The following is a 16066-nucleotide window of genomic DNA, read 5'->3' as shown; positions in this document are numbered from 1 at the left end:
AACCCCAGTGTGCACCAAGGCTCCCGTCTCTGCAAGCGCTTCCTCCCTGCAAGTTCGAAGTCCAGGGCTGCTGAGCCCAGCCCCAGAGGGAGGGGCAGGACACACCTGCCCAGAGTGACCATGGGGAGGAAGAGCGCAGGCAGGTGAGCCAGGGACACCGGCTCCAGGCTGGCACACATAGGAAGAGCAGCCCCCAGCCCTGCCCTCCCCAGACATCCTCTAGGCCCTCAGCCTCTGCTTCCACCCCTAGACCTTGCCCGTGAACTTCGCAAACACCCAATCCCTCTGGACTGGTTTCCTTGGGATCTCAAGAAAGTACTGAATAATGACCAGCATGCAATGAGTCACCCAATGTGTGTCAACCCCTCACCCCAAGAACTGCCACGTTTGATACCTGCAGGTAAATATCTGACAGTACCAGCTCCACAGACTACCCCTCCCTGGCATGAGTGACCTGCCTTACGCAAAGGGCTATTTCCAAGCCTGGGTCAAAAGGCACCTACAGCTTCTCCTCTGTGAAGGGTCCTATTTGGGCCGGAGGACCACTGAAGAGAGCCTGATAAATCATCCCCAGGCCAGCTCCTACCACACATGAGCTTACAGCAGAGCAGCCTCTGGAGATGGAGAAAGGCTGGAACTACTGTCCAGCCCTTCTAAGATGAAGTTCCAACCTAATGCTTAGATCTGGGAGTGGCATCTGACGGAGAATGGTCCTTGCCCACAAAGCCTGGGCTGCATTGTTCAATGTCATACCATAGAAACACTGGGAAGATCCTTAAAAGGCCAGTTATGCTAACCTCTTCATTTCACGGGTGGGGAAACCGAGATCCAGAGAGTAAGTAGTGAGTCGGTGACAAGGCCAAGGCCCAAATGCAGGTGCCCTGCTCCCAGGCCGGAGCTTTCTTCTCCATCCAACACTATTTTCATTTTCACTGATGGTGCTTAAGCTACCACCCTCAGGATCAGAACCCACTGGGAAAGGTGAGTCTAGGCCCTACATAGTCCGTACCCTAAGGAGCAACCCCCAAACTGGCCACCCCACACTTCCTAGTGGCATCTTGGGAACCGGAAGCATCTACCTTTGCATCCCAAGAGGCCAGGGTCCGAAGTCCATTCCAACACGTGCTGCTGGGGAGTTGCAGGAGCCCCTTGTAAAGGAGGGGTCGATGGCCGTGGCAGCTGGGAGGGCAGGTGGGATGGAGGAGTCTTTGCCTTCAGTCAGCAAGGTCTGTTTGCCTGCCAAAATGAGACAGGAAAACAGAAAAGATGAGGCTACAACCGACACCCACAAACCCATCCCACACTGGAGGACAAGGGAGGGTAAGGTTCCCACACCTTGTGTGACAACCAGCCAGCCAGGTAAGAGATTCTCGTTCCTGCCAGCCAATCAGCAGATGGCATTGCCACGGCGCATACCATGCCTGACTCTGCAACCAACGCACCCTTCGCACAATTATTAGCCAATGGCTACGCAGTTGTTGTACCTAATAAAAGAAGCAAACAGGTAGAAACAATACTAGGCCAATCAGGTGCCTCCCCAGGTAACACAGAAGGATCACACCCAAGGCTGGGCACCCAGGGTGAAAGGTCAGGCCTGAAAATGGATCAAGCCAATACTGGAAACAGATCAAACCCATGCAACCAAACCAACCCTGGGCTCCCCAACGCCTGCTCCCTCCAGACTTTCCCTGTGCCAGCTCCCACCTGCTCCCCTGACCCCTGGGTGGCCTTCTGGGAGCCTCTATAAAAGGAATCAACAGGTGTCTCTGCAGTGACCCAGGATAGTGAATTTAATTTCTTCTGGCTTTCCTTCCCCACTTCCATTCTGGTACTGTAGGACTCAATTTCATAAAAAGAAAAGAGGGTGTGGGCCCTTGCCCTGAAAGGGGGCTGCTGAGATTCAGTTGCGATAGGTGTTGGGACAAAAAAAAGTAGCCAAAGAAAGTTGGTGCCCTGCTACCGGCAACCTTTGTGTCAATTTAAACAAATATTGTGGTGTTTCCATGGTGATTCCTGTTTTGAATATCCACTACACTCACTTTTTAAAGGGCTTTTCCTGTTTGCGTTTCAACTTCAAACCTGTAAATATTTTCAGCATTTTTAGAAAAAAGGAGCTCGTGTGCGTGCAAACACAAACACACAACCCGATCTCGGCGTACGACCTCCCAGCCCTGGAAGCCCGGCCTCGTGGGTGTGAGAATGGGGTGCTGAGAACCCAGAGGGGGTGCTCAGTTAGCTCTCCTGCCCACCCTGCCTGCGGAGCTGGCATCAGGAAGATTGCCACTGAAATCCCGGCCCTTTCCTTCCCCCTTTGCGGGAAGATTGCAGCAGCCACAGCAGCTCTGCGTTCCTGAAGCGTGTGAGCGGGCTGGGCCCTGCCTCCTTAGTGTGGCATGGTGTGGGCAGCTGCCCTGCAGGTTCTCCAACTTGGCCCGGCCCTCGGAGTCCCCGGAGGCCTTGCAGGAGTGCACGAACCCCTCCCCTCCTGCCTCCCAAGGTTGGACCTGAGTGTGAGGGGGAGTTGGCTCTTCGAAGGTGAGAGCTTCAGCATCAGCTCTGCCCTACCTCGGCTGGAGCAATTCCACCGAGACCAGCTCCCTGGGGGAGGCCATCAGGGGTGGACATCATCCACTGTCCAAGGCTTGGATCAGCCCAGCTCTCATCCCACCCCTAGGCGCCACACAGGGTTAACAGCGGGTTTCCTGGTTTCCATGGATTCCCGCCAGGCCCCTAATGTGAGTTTCGTGTGATTTGGGGGAAGTGGATTTCCTTTGTTTTCCAGTTTGGGAATATTTTTTTCTTTAAAAAAGAGGAAAAAACACTTTAATGGAAACTTCAGGGCCACTGGGAGACTCACTCCTCTGGGCTCTGAAACTCCCCTGCCTGTTAGTCCAGAATCCCCCAAAGCCCTGGGCAGCCCGTCCACCCACAAAACCCCCCTGGGCTAGAAGAAGGCATGCCTTGGACTACCTACACTCCTACTCCAAGAACCTCCATCTGCTGGGGGTCTCCACTCCAATATCCCATCAGAACGACCCCACCTAAAAGCCAGCATCTTACACAGGAGGCTGACACGCCCCTCTTCCAGCTTTGTAAAACGGACATGTACATTCCCTAGAAAAAAGGTCAAGGGAAACACATCTACCTCCCCAACTCCAGGCAAGGCGCTGGCAAGACCAGGGGCTGACCACAGGCCAACGGTGAACACTCTCGGTGTTTCATGTCCTTGGCTCAGAGGAGGTTCCAGCTACGGAAGGAAAGGGGGTTCCAGGCCCTGGTGGGACCCTTGTTGGTCTTCTTCCAGCGGAAAGTGGGGCCTGCCCAGGGCAGAGGATGCTTCTCAGCTTTGGCAGCAAGAACAACTGAATAAAGGGTGTGGCCAGGCCTCCTCCTCCTTTTCCCCAACGGTCTTCCCCATTCCTGCCATCCTCCAAGCCTGCCAGGGCGTGGCCTTGCTCCAGGACTGTCCCCAACCAAGTGGCCTGACCCACTTACCAAACCAGGGCACAGGCCCCGGGGCCTTCCATAAACTGAGGCTTTCCCACAGCCCAGGCCCCGGGGGCCATGGATCCTGGTCAGAAAGTGCAGAGCGCAGAGGCTGGGTCTCTGTGACCAGGGGCTCCACAGTGAAGAAGTGAGAAGCTGAGTGAGCGTGCTTACAGAAATCACAACAGGCTGAGAACCAGGAGACGTGGGTCCGAGTCCCAGTTCTGCCCCCGAAACCTCCACGGGCCCTTAGACAAGCCTGCTAATCTCCCTAGGTTCCGTCCCCTCACCAGCCAGACGGAGACGATGCCTAAGTCTTCCCTCCTACCTTGCAGGCTACGCGGAGGATGGACAAGAGGCGTGAAAGGGTGTTAACAAGCACTCTAGAAATGCCCAGAATCACCACCACCCTCTTCTTCCAAGCCTCTTCAAGGTAGCCTTCTGAAATCTACCCCGGGTGGCCCCACACACCCCTGACTCTGCTCCTCCTACATTCTCCACCACAGCATTTACATCCATACTGGACTAAAGTAATTTGTTCACAAGTCTGTCTCCACCATTGGACTTTTAACTCCTCAAGGGCAGAGAGCGGGTCCTAATGATCTGCGCGTCTCCAGCATCTAGCACAACAGCTGGGCCACCGTGGGCAGCGAAGGTGTCGGTGGAACTGAACTAGTCCCTGACTTCATGTCAGAGTCAGATGAGCCCCGTGCAGCTTGGCCCCTCTTCTCCAACAGAACACTCCATTCGCTGTTTTCTTTTTTCTTTTTTGAGATGGAGTCTCGCTCTGTCACCCAGGCTGGAGTGCAGTGGCGCGATCTCGGCTCACTGTAATCTCTGCCTCCCGAGTTCAAGCGATTCTCCTGCCTCAGCCTCCCGAGTAGCTGGGACTATAGGCAAGTGCCACCACGCCCGGCTAATTTTTGTATTTTTAGTAGAGACGATGTTTTACCAGATTAGCCAGACTGGTCTCGAACTCCTGACCTCAGGTGATCGGCCTGCCTTGGCCTTCCAAAGTGCTGGGATTACAGGCGTGAACCACCGCACCCAGCCCAGTTGGCTCTTTTTTGTGCCCATTCTGTTTAGCTCTCCCCAAGCCTCAATCTGTGCCTTGGTCTCTCCTCCTCCTCCATTAGCCCTGTGAATTAACAGCTCTCAGGTTCAAGGGAGCCCCTTAGTCACTTGATCCCCTCCAACCAATTCCAATAAGAATGGACCACGTGCCTACTATGGGCCAGGTGGCAGGCTGGGCGTAAGGGCACACTGATGAGTGGCCTCTGCCCCCTGCCAATAGGCCAAAGTGAGAACTCTTGGTATGAACCAGTCAGATGCCTTCTATCTGCCAAGCACCGTGCCAAGTGCCCTACGCACATGATCTAGCCAAATCTTTACAACACAAAGGCAGAAATGGTTATGGTCCCCATGGACAGATTAGGGAGGGCGGGCATGGAGACACGAAGTGACTTGCCAAGGATCATACCATATACAGGTGCCAAAGCCAGGCCTGGGCTGACAGGCTCCAAGGCCCAACTCACTTAAAAGGTCATCCTGCTCCCCTCCCTGTGATCTCTGCAGCCACCCACAACTGATGCTGTTGTCCCTCCAGAATCTCAGTTCTCCTGGCCTCAAAACAGTTCTGGACCAAGTCCCCCAGAGCCACCAGGCAGCGCTCACACGTCACAATGAAAGGGTCAGGTGCTTCTGGCCGGGCTGAAAAGGGGGGAAAGCGAGGCCCGTGGTAATACCCGGCGAGCAGGATGAACCCCTGAACACATCTTCCAAATGGGGTCTGGACTGTGGTCATGCCTATTGCAACCTGTCATCTGACAGGATGGGGACAAGGAAGCCACCTCCATGCTAAGTCAGGAGGTCCTGTTGGGACAGGACAACTTCCATTTCTTCTCTCCAGATACGGGGAAAGCAAAAGGGCTTTATCTTTGGGGGCGTGGGGCAGGGATTTCTGCTGCCTCCCCTACATCGGAACCTCCCCCCACAATGAACATCAGCCATGGAGACGTGGCATTGGGAAGCAGGGCCAGAGAACCCCTTGATTTTCACCTGGGGGAATGTGGGTACGGGGAGGCGCCTATCATCTCCCTGCAGGAGGGAAGACACTGGGAAGTGGTAGGGAAAGATTTCTATCCGAGAGGGTACGTGGTGGAAGATCAGCCCGGGGTGGGGAGAGGACAGAGCGCTAATGAGCAGATTTCATAAACCACCCGAGTGAAAACAAAAACACAGACGTGCACATTGCCCAACTCCAGGGCTGTATGGAAAAGGAAAAAAAAAAAAAACAATAAAAAAATCCACATCTTAATACAAAAATCCTCCATGATGTGTTGTGGCACGAAAGTGTTTTTCGCTGCATTTTTCATCTGTGATCTCACACGGCCCACGACGGGTACGCCCAACGCAGCAGGTATTCGACGGTACACAAACAGGGCAGACACATACACAATGAGCCAAAACAAGGGCGGCCAACATGCAAATCGGTCCAGGCTGGCATCTCACGGCTTCAGGTGACCTCTGGCGACGGCCTCATTGGACCTGAACCTGGGACCCTTTAGATTTCTGAGGGAGAGAGAGATGGGGCAAGAACGCAGCTCAAGTGCAGAGGGCTCTGAATTCTCAGAACTCCCAGCCAGCTGCTTACATGGCCTTTCCACACTTAAGGTACTGTCCACTGTCCTGCTGCCGGCAGGGGACAGGGAGGGGACCCGCACCCCAGAGGCCCTTCCTCCGTATCACTCACCCCACAGTTACTATCTGTCTCCTTTCTGTTCCACCCCTCCCCCACTTTAATTGTTGGATGAGTTTACGGAGCTGTGTGCCAAAAACAATCAACTCCAGGGAACAGAGTTATACAAAAAAGGGCGTGTCGCCAGAGGGAGACGGATATCCATGGAAACCACCACCTTTTCACAGCAGCCTAGGTGAAGCTTGGGTGAGGGGATGTGTGGGGGTTGGGGAGACACGCTCCACCCAGAACAGGGCCCCAGAAAATGCAGGGGCCACTGATGATCTATCTGCAGGAACCAAATACCGTGCGGAGGGTCAGAAAGTGGAGTCAGTCACAAAACACACGTTCAGCACGTGCGCACACACACACACACACACACACACACATATATGCCACTCTGCCAGATCACTGGGCAACATGCCACTGTGGTTAAGCACACAAACTCTGGAACCAGACTGCCCAGGTAGGAATCCAGGCTCTGCCACTCACAAGCTGTGTGGCTCTAGGCTAACGACTTTAACCTTTCTGTGCCTCAGTTTCTCCATCAGCAAAATGGGGATAAAGATAGTTCCTCTGCGAACCGTCATGAGGATTAAATGGCTTCTTACGTGTAACATGCTGAGGAAAGTACCCTAGACCAAGTAGGTCCCCTAGAGCCACCAGACAGGGCTCAGATGTCACAACCAAAGCCTCAGGTGCTTCTGGCCGGGCTGAAAGGTGGGGGAAGGTGAAGCCTGTGGTAACACCCGGGTAGCGAGCAGGTACTTCACAACCCCACAAAGCAGGTGCTGTCAAGCATTTGATAAAGCAATCACAACGCCTAAACAAAGAGAAAGAAAGGTTTCTAGACCCTGCCACAGTAGAAGAGGAAAACGACACTAGTTCATGTTTATTAAGCATTGTGGGCTCAGGATTTTAATATATTAATGCATATAACCATCGCAAATTAATATCTATAACCTGCAATGAAGTAGATGATTCTCTCAACTGGCGAGTGAAGGGTTGAAGAACTGGGACCCACAGAGAGATGTGGCCCAGCCAAGGTCACACACTGGTACATGATTTAACCCCAACTGCCTGACACCTCCTCACAACACTGCTTAGTAAGGTGGGTGGGGAGAAAGCGAGGGAGGGAAGGGCTTTCAGGAGCTTCTCTTTCTGGACTGGCCTTAGAGGCAGAGTGGTGGGACCTAGACTCGCTCTTCCCAAACTTCAGAAGGAAAACAGAAATCCTCCGCGCCCGTTGACTGCTGATGGAAGGAACGAGGTGCGGGGAAAAGATGGGGCCCGGTCGTCCGCATTCCTCATGAGTTCCTGCCGCAGTCCTAGCCCAGGAGATCAGCGATGTCCTCTGACCCTTCCCTCTACCCAGGCAGGCATCTCCAGAATAAGGAAGTCCCTGGAGGGCAGGCAGCAGAGCTGGGGCCCCATCTCCCAGCAATGGAGGCCCAAAGCCTGGGACGGGTCCTATTTCCAGGTCACAGCCCTGTAAACAACCTGATTTTCCGCCTTCCCAGATCCTAGGCAGATCCCTGGAGGAGACAGGGCGGGGGCGATGGGAGCACAGGCTTCCCCTATTGCAAAGCCAGGCCCAGGGAGGCCGGGAAGCAGAGAGCCGGAGGAGTCAGCAGCTGCCTTCCCTGAGAGGTTTGGTCCACACCTGCTCGGAGACCAGGCTTGGTGGCTCAGCCCTTTCTGCCATCGACCACCCAAAGTCATTCAGATACTTCCTCTCTCACTTGCTTTTTAAAAAAAATTTAATGTTCTCTATAATTCATCCATCGCAGAAGATAATCGATAGAGCCCGTAATGAAAATCTGAGCCATATTTTATGACCCGCTGCAAGCAGAAAGGGCCACATCAGCAGGTCCGGTTGCAGCTCCCCGTCTGTCTTGCCCACTGCCCCGGGGATCACTTCCCCCGCTGGCCCTGTCCACAGCCCTCGGCCCATGAGGAGGGCCACGACCCTGGCATCACCCCAGTCCCCCGACGCCCACTCCAACCCTAGTCACAGGAGGGTCACCCACCATTGCAAGGTCTTCCTGGAGCAGCCCCCAGACCTGGGACCCCAGACTCCACCCTGGAATCTCACAAGTGTCTTGACTGAGTCAGGGGCCTTCCGGGAGCTGGAAGACCCTCACAAGGAGCGGGAGGCCTGCACAGGATTCAGGGAGCCAGGCCAGCCTCTACCATGGTGCTTCCCATGAGGCAGGCCGCCCTGATCTCAGGAGTCTCCCCCAGGGGCCTCCGGGTTTTATCTTGGACCCTCTGCTCAGGGCAGGGTGGGTCATTATTGTTCATTTGTTTGTTTGTTTGTTTGTTTGTTTGTTTTTGAGACAGTCTCACTCTGTCACCCAGGCTGGAGTGCAGTGGAGCAATCTCGGCTCACGGCAGCCTCCGCCTGCTGGTTTCAAATGATTCTCCTGCCTCAGCCTCCCAAGTAGCTGGGATTACAGGCACGCACCACCATGCCTGGCTAATTTTTGTATTTTTAGTAGAGATGGGGTTTCGCCATGTTGGCCAGGCTGGTCTCAAACTCCTGACCTCAAGTTAGCTGCCGGGCTCAGCCTCCCAAAGTGCTGGAATTAGAGACATGAGCCACTGCACTGGCCTATTGTTCATTTTTACTCCCTCAACCAAGGCCCTCCTCTCCCTGGACTCCAGCCTTCTGGGGTGAAGGGTGAGGAGGAGGCATCCTGGGGGATGGGCACCAGAGTGCTGGGGGGAGTGGCCCCTCCTGCCCAGCCAGAGCCCACTGTGGGAGAGGGGAAGCAGAGCCCTGGCATCACCACTGAGAGCCAATCAGCCGGCCGGGCTTGCTCTTCCCAGAATCCATCACTGCCTGGCACCAATCAGAGAGCACCACAGGGCAGGTGCCAGGAGGCAGAAACCCCTGGCGACCAATCAGAGCCCAGAGGATGCACCAACCTCCCAGGAATGACAACTCAAGCCAAGCTAGGCGTGGTAGCTCATGCTTGTAATCCCAGCACTTTGAGAGGCAGAGGTGGGCAGATCACTTGAGGCCAGGAGTTCGAGACGAGCCTGTCCAACATGGTGAAACCCCGTCTCTACTAAAAATACAAAAATTAGCCGGGTGTGGTGGCGGCGCCTGTAATCCCAGCTACTCAGGAGACTGAGGCAGGAGAATCACTTGAACCTGGGAGGCGGAGGTTGCAGTGAGCAGAGATTGTGCCACTGCACTCCAGCCTGGGCAACATAGCAAGCCTCCGTCTCAAAAAAGAAAAGAAAAGAAAACTCAAGCCAGTAAGAGAATGTGATTCAGCCATGCTATGGACCACTATGCAGCCTTTAAGAGACACTTAGAAAAGTGGGGGAAGCTTCGGTGAGAACACTCCAGTGGCTGTGTGCTGGAGGATGCTGTCCCACACAGCAGCCACTGGCCACATGCGGCTACTGAGCACTAGACGTGGACAATGTGACTGAGGAACTGAATTTCCAATTTTCTTTTACTTTAATGAATGAAAGTTTAAGGAAGCTAGAGGCTTGGATAGCACAGGTTTAGATAGATAACTCATCAGTGTAAAAAAGTTAAATGTCTATTATCCCAAGATAGTGGGAATAGTCATTATTAATGATAATAACAGAAACAGAAATAGTTAATTTTTTTTTGAGTTGGAGTCTCACTCTGTTGCCCAGCTGGAGTGCAGTGGGGTGATCTCGGCTCACTGCAACCTCTGTTGCCCGGGTTCAAGCGATTCTCCTGCCTCTGCCTCCCGAATAGCTGGGATTACAGGTGCGCACCACCACACCCGGCTAATTTTTGTATTTTTAGTAGAGACAGGGTTTCGCTATGTTGGCCAGGCTGGTCTCAAACTCCTGACCTCAAGTGATCTGCCCACCTTGGCCTCCCAAAGTGCTGGGATTACAGGAGTGAGCCGCCACACCTGGCCAGAAGTAATATTTAAGGGTGCTATGTGCCAGGCTCAGTGCTAAGTATTTTATATATGGATCATTACACTAAATCAAGGACCAGCCTGCAAGATCTACGCTATCAGTATTTCTACTTGACAGATGGGGAAACTGAGGTTTGGAAACTGAGTAACTTACTCAAGGTCATACTGCTGGGTGGAAAACCAGGGATTGTAACCAGGTATCTCTGTCTCCCTAACTCACAAAACACATTTTTAAATTCTTTTCTTTTCTCTCTCTTCTCTTTTTTCTTTTCTTTCTTTTTTTGAGACAGGGCCTGGCTCTGTCACTCAGGCTGGAGTGCAATGGCATGATCTCGGCTCACTGCAGCCTCCACCTCCTGGGCTCAAGCCATACTCCCACCTCAGCCTCCCAAGTAGCTGGGACTACAGATGTGTACCATCACGCCCGCCTAATTTCTGTATTTTTTGTTGAGACAGGGTTTTGCCATGTCACCCAGGAGTTTCTTGAACTCCTGAGCTCAAGTGATCTGTCTGCTTCAGCCTCCCAAAGTGCTGGGAGTACAGGTGTGAGCCATCGAACCTGGCCTAAATTATTTTCTTTATACTTTTTTGTATTTTTCAATGCACATGAGCATAACTTGTAATCAAGGAGAAAAAATAGATTTTTAAAAAGTCCCTAAAAGGAGGTAATTCCTTTTTTCCCAGGAGCAGAGTGTACGGAGGGGTTGCTGGGGCCCCAGCCAACTGGGCCCCTAGCTGCAGGGTGGCGAAAGGAGCCAGCAGTGCGGTCACAGGCCCCCTCTGTCCTGCATGCTCCCACTGCCCAGATGCCCTGCACCTAGGAGCCCCGAGCCCACAGATGATGCTGGGCCTGCAATTTTCCAGCAGCTAGGCCACCAGTGGGACCCAGCTTCCTCCCAGCCCCACCCCATCAGTTCCTGACAGGTTTCTCTGCAGTTTTGCAATCATCACCTAGGTCTACATCTTGAAGAAGGCAGTAGGCCAGGGGGCCATCTGCAAGGTCAACCCACGCCTCTTTTACCTTGGATCACCCTTTCCGACTCCCTTCCAGAAGAGCCAGTGCTTTCAGGATAACGAGGAACACAGGGCCAGCAACCCAAGCCCCGGTCCCGCTGTCTGCCATGGCACGTGTAAGGAGAGACGTGCTTTTCCCAGGAGGGGCGGTCATTGCCCCCAAGCATCTCCTCCTGGGATTGCATCTAGGTTCAGAACAAGGGGGACAAAGACAATTCCCTTGAAAGGTCAGAGATGAAGGCAGAAGCCCCAGCAAGTACTGAGCCCAGCTAGAAATGGAGGCAGGGAAAGTTCCTAGTTGCGCCTGCTTTTTCTCCATAGCGCCAACCTGGGGGTACAGGACAGGGAGCAACCGCCCCACTTGGTCTGGCTTCTACGGCAGTTTGTTTTTCCCCTGAGAGGCACAGATTGTTCTGGTTTCAGGCAGGTTGGGGAGGTGGGGGCGGCGGGTGGCGGCAGGATAAATGTCCTTACTTAGAAGTTTTTATTATTATTATTATTATTACGGATTTTTGGTTCCCCGCTGTCTGCAGTTCTGTGTCATTTCCAATCTACCTTCAGTTTCCCTTGGATTTATATATTTATTTTTTGGGGTTGGTTTCAGGTACTCTAGTCTATCAAACAATCAGCCCTGTGAGGTACGCTGGGTGTTTCCAGAAATTACATCACAAAAAATCATGCAATTAAAGTGTAAGGGAAAAAAAAACATAGCTGTTGCTTAATTTTGTATTTTAATTAGCGACTTATTGTAAACGTAGACTTTTAAAATGGAGGCACCTAAGCAAAGCCAGTAAACAAGTTTTTCTAATGAATTAATTTCACCTCTTTCCTCCTCCTCCTCCTCTTCCTCCTCCTCCTCACCAGCCCAACTGTCACCCTCCAGATTTTCTCTGTCCCCTTATTTTCTATTCCACTTCTTGATCTTTGCCAAACACATATGAGAAAAAGAACACCCCTGACATAAAACTGGGGATGCTGGCACCCAGGACTCCCCCTGGAACCCGCTTCCAGCCTTGATGGTGAGGATGCTGACTGAGGACCCGGCATGAAGTTGGCTGCTGCAGCCCCTTGTCCCGTCCCAGCCCAGTTAGCTGCTGCCAAGCCCCTCTCGGCCGGCCCCCAGGGACCTCCCCACTCCTGTCTGTGCCCTGATCTCAGCAAAAGACAGAGACAAACCGGGAGCGGCACTGACTGCCAAGGCAACAGTGAGAGGGTGGAGCCACGTGACACCTGGGGGGAGCCTGCAGGAACAAGGTGAGGAGACCTGGAGAGAAAGGAAGGCTTGGGCTGTTGTGAAACCTAAGACACCTCTGGTTGCCTGGAGGAAGGAGGAGAAGGGGCATGGGTGGGAGAAAGAAGAGGCAGTCTGGAGCTAGGGAGAGAGAAGCTGAAATTAGAAGGGTCTGCCCAGGCTGCAGTGCAGCTGGGAGAAAGAACACATCCATCAGTCCCAGGCACCCCCAGAGGGCTAGACCCAGGCCGCCACCATTGGCCACATGCTCCCATTGATCTAGAGTTCTGCTCCTTCCCCCATAGAAACTTCCCAGCTTCAGGGGAGGAAGCAGATTGGCCTCTTTCAGCCTTGTTTCTGCGGGGGAAGGCTGAGGATCAGGAGCAGGGTGTCCCTGCTCTCTGGCTAGTCCTGCGATCCTGGAAAGGGCAGACACATATCCAGATATTCTACCACATGGAAGACTCTGGGAAGCTGTCTCTGCCACACATGAAGAATGGATACCACTGGGTGTCTCCAAGTCCCTGTTCACTGGAGGAGCACGCAGGCCCTCCTGTGACCCCAGAAGCTCGGCCAGTTTAACGAGGGCAGGGTGTCCACCTGAGTGCCAGACAGGTGCATGGCTCCTCCCTAAAGCTGTCATCTCCTAAGCCAATGCAGAGACACCGTAAAGGAACAGGTTTGCTTTACAGACTCTCTCCCAGGGCAGAACCCCACACTGGCCACTTTTACTTGGAGCATGAAGAGCTGTATGGGTGGGCTCAGTAAGGGCTGCTCCTGGCCTGTTCCCTCCCACCTCCTCCCCCTCGCCTCTGACTTGAAGCCCAATCTGGCACCTTGCTGCCATGACAGCAGGTGGCCCCATGACCACATGGTGGAGGATGGGGGCTCCCGAAGGCTCTAGAACACCTGGTGGCAGAATCCTGGCCCCCACTCACTAAGATTCCCAAGGAAAGGAAGGAGGGGAGGAAGGAAGGACCACAGAGAGGAAGGGGCTGGGTGCCCGTGTCATCGAGCACCGGTGGGAACCCAGACCCAAGTCCACGACAGATCCTGCTGGGTACAGCTTCAATCAGAAAGGAAAGCTCTCATCAAACATAGGCTGGGCAGGGATGTGGGCACTGAGATTAGGGATTTGGAAAACCATCTGAGGAACCTGGCCCTGGGAAGACAGCAGCAGGATTTAATACCTTATCCCAGCTGTCTGGTAAACACCCTGAACCATCCCCACACTCCGTTAGGCAGCCTCGGATCTTCAGGTGTGCCGGCTACGGGCAGGTAGAGACAGACGTGGGCAGAGACAGGAAGGGAGGGAGTGTGGGCTGGGGGAGGGGGTGGGGGTGGAGCTGGCCTGGGAGGGATTGGATGGGTGGCAGCCAAGCCAGACAGTCAGCGAGACAGCTGACAGGTGCAGGACAGTGGGACCCAGGAAGGAAATGGGCGAGCGGGGGTTCCGAATCCTCAGGGGTCTCACGCACCCCGGGGACTGAACATGGTGAGGGGAAGGGTCAGAGTCTTGGGGGCAGAAGGCCTCGGCCTTCTAGCTTCTCGGGATACTTGGCCGGGGGAACGTATGGACCAGGCAACAGGCTCCCCCAAACCAAGCAGGACAAGGCAACAGGTGGGGGTTCCAGCTTCCAGGGCCTGCTGTGGTCAGACCAGACAGCAGTCTGTGTGTGTGCTTGTGAGTTACCCTGTCCCCAGCTCACACACACACATCCTATGCCAAAAAGACAACCAAAGCACTCAAAATGGAGCGTCCTTCTAGTCTGGGCTGGGGCTGATATGCGTTGAGAAGAGGCCGCAGGGTGGGAGCAGCCCTGTCGCTGCTCAGAGGGGCCTCACCTCTCCAGAGATGGGTTGGGGAGAGTTCAGAGCAGACGAGTAGACAAAGAAGTGTCTGAAGGTCCTGGCAGCTCCCTGTGGTGGTCCGGAGCAAACCTCCTTAACTCTGATCCCAGCACAGAGGTGGGACCTGAGGGAGTGGGCAGGTGCCTGCACAGAGGCCAGGTGCTCCTGGGGTCCTCCACCGCCAGGCCCACAAGGGGCACTGCACTAATCCTCTTTTCCCATTTCCGTCTGCTTGTGGATGTAATTAGAGTTTTGGGTGGAAATCCACCCGGAGTGCACCCTCCCACCTGACACCGTCGCTAAATCCTTGGATACACACGGTGTATCTCCTGACTCTCGGAGAATCGGGAACCATTTCAAAAGCTAAACAACCTACCACTTTTAAATGTTCTCAACTCTGACTGCTTTCGGCAGCACACTGTCAAATCTGCCCTGGCCTTGGCCAGGGCCAAGTTCAGGGCCTTCCTCTCTGTCCCTGAGATTAGGGATTTGGAAAAAGTCCCACCACCAGGGCCTCCTGTGTAGTCTACAGAGGAAAAGAAGAGGTTACTGGCCTGTTGCGGGGCTGGGTTTAGAGTCCTTTGCCTTCTGCACATTCTTTAAGCCCCATGATCCCAAGAAATCCCATCCATAGCCCCCCGATCCAAAAGGATCACCAGGAGATCCAGATGGAGCATTTTTCTGCTCTATTAACAACCACACAGAGCGCTGGCCCCACTGCTGGAGACTGGCCTGACTCTTGGGTATCTCCCACCACCTGAGTCAACGCAGACCCCTCTCTTCCCCAAGTGTGACCCTGTAGGCCTAGAGGAACCACCAGGAGAGGCTGGAGGCTTGAGCCCTCCCTCCTCTGTCCCAGCGCCAAGTTCCCTGCAACCCACAAGCACAGTCCTGACACTCAGAGCTCCCGCGGTCTTACAGACAAGGGAATGAATCCCCACATGTCTCCTGCAACCATCTCTGTTCCAGCTTCTCTTCCAGACTCCTCCAGTCTCTCTACTCTGGCCCTGCCAGAATCAACAGTTTAAATCTCTGCATTAAACACACACACACAACACCCCAACAAGGGAGACAGAATACACCGAGAAAACCTCACCAGACCTAGGGTTGGGGCTGGAAACCGGCGACACTGGCTCACCATTTCCCCCGCACCAGGCAGTCGGCCAGAAAACCCTGGGCAATACACACGGCAGACTCCGCCAGACATTAGAACACTTGTTCGGTTCCCTACCCTTTGGAAGCCAGGCCCCAGTGCATCGCTTTGGGCCATTGCTGCCGATAATTTTTCAGAGATAAACAAACCGGTTTGGATAAAACAAGATCCAACCTGATTTCTTCACCCAAAACTCAGAATGAAACTCTCCTATCACCCCTTTCATTCCCTTCTCCGCCTACCTATAACCATCATCCAGTTCCCTCAGGTTCAGGCGACTTGATTTTTTTTTTTTCTTTAAAAAATTCAGTTCTCTAGCTTTTGGATTCATGGACACTACAATGCCTGGGACCATTCGGCTCAATGTGAAGGCATGCGGGGGGATTGAGAAAGTCCTGCCCAAGTTTCTCCAGGATGCCTGGGTTGGAAGGGAAAGGGAGAAGGTGGGACCTCAGCTGGGCTGGTTTCTGGCCTAGGTCTTTTTCCCTGGTTCCTTTTTGGCTCAAAGTCTCTCCTCCATGCTCCGATGATCTCTTCAATCTTCAGCCCCTTTCAAGGGGACGGGTGTGAATGGGAGCAGAGCAGTTGGTCTACCTGCCCTCTCTAGGCACAGAGGGTAGGGTTGCTCAGTTACCCTTAGGGGTTCGCCAGGTTAATAGAGGCCCGATGTCAGGACA

General features: G+C 53.8%; 1 protein-coding gene across 2 annotated transcripts in view; it reads right to left on the bottom strand.

Moving 5' to 3' along the window:
• CASZ1 (castor zinc finger 1) overlaps positions 1–16066 on the bottom strand; it is a 159666-nt gene that overhangs the window by 122675 nt on the left and 20925 nt on the right. For both annotated transcript variants that reach the window (XM_055384224.2, XM_063702933.1), the window contains exon 2: positions 1080–1236. The gene's annotated coding sequence lies outside the window, so the exon portion shown is untranslated. The remainder of the gene's footprint in view (positions 1–1079; positions 1237–16066) is intronic.

Source organism: Gorilla gorilla, chromosome 1 (genome assembly GCF_029281585.2).
Source record: "Gorilla gorilla gorilla isolate KB3781 chromosome 1, NHGRI_mGorGor1-v2.1_pri, whole genome shotgun sequence".
NCBI classification, from domain to species: domain Eukaryota; kingdom Metazoa; phylum Chordata; class Mammalia; order Primates; family Hominidae; genus Gorilla; species Gorilla gorilla.
Note: the sequence above shows the minus strand (reverse complement) of the source record. Positions and strands in the feature narration are given on the sequence as shown.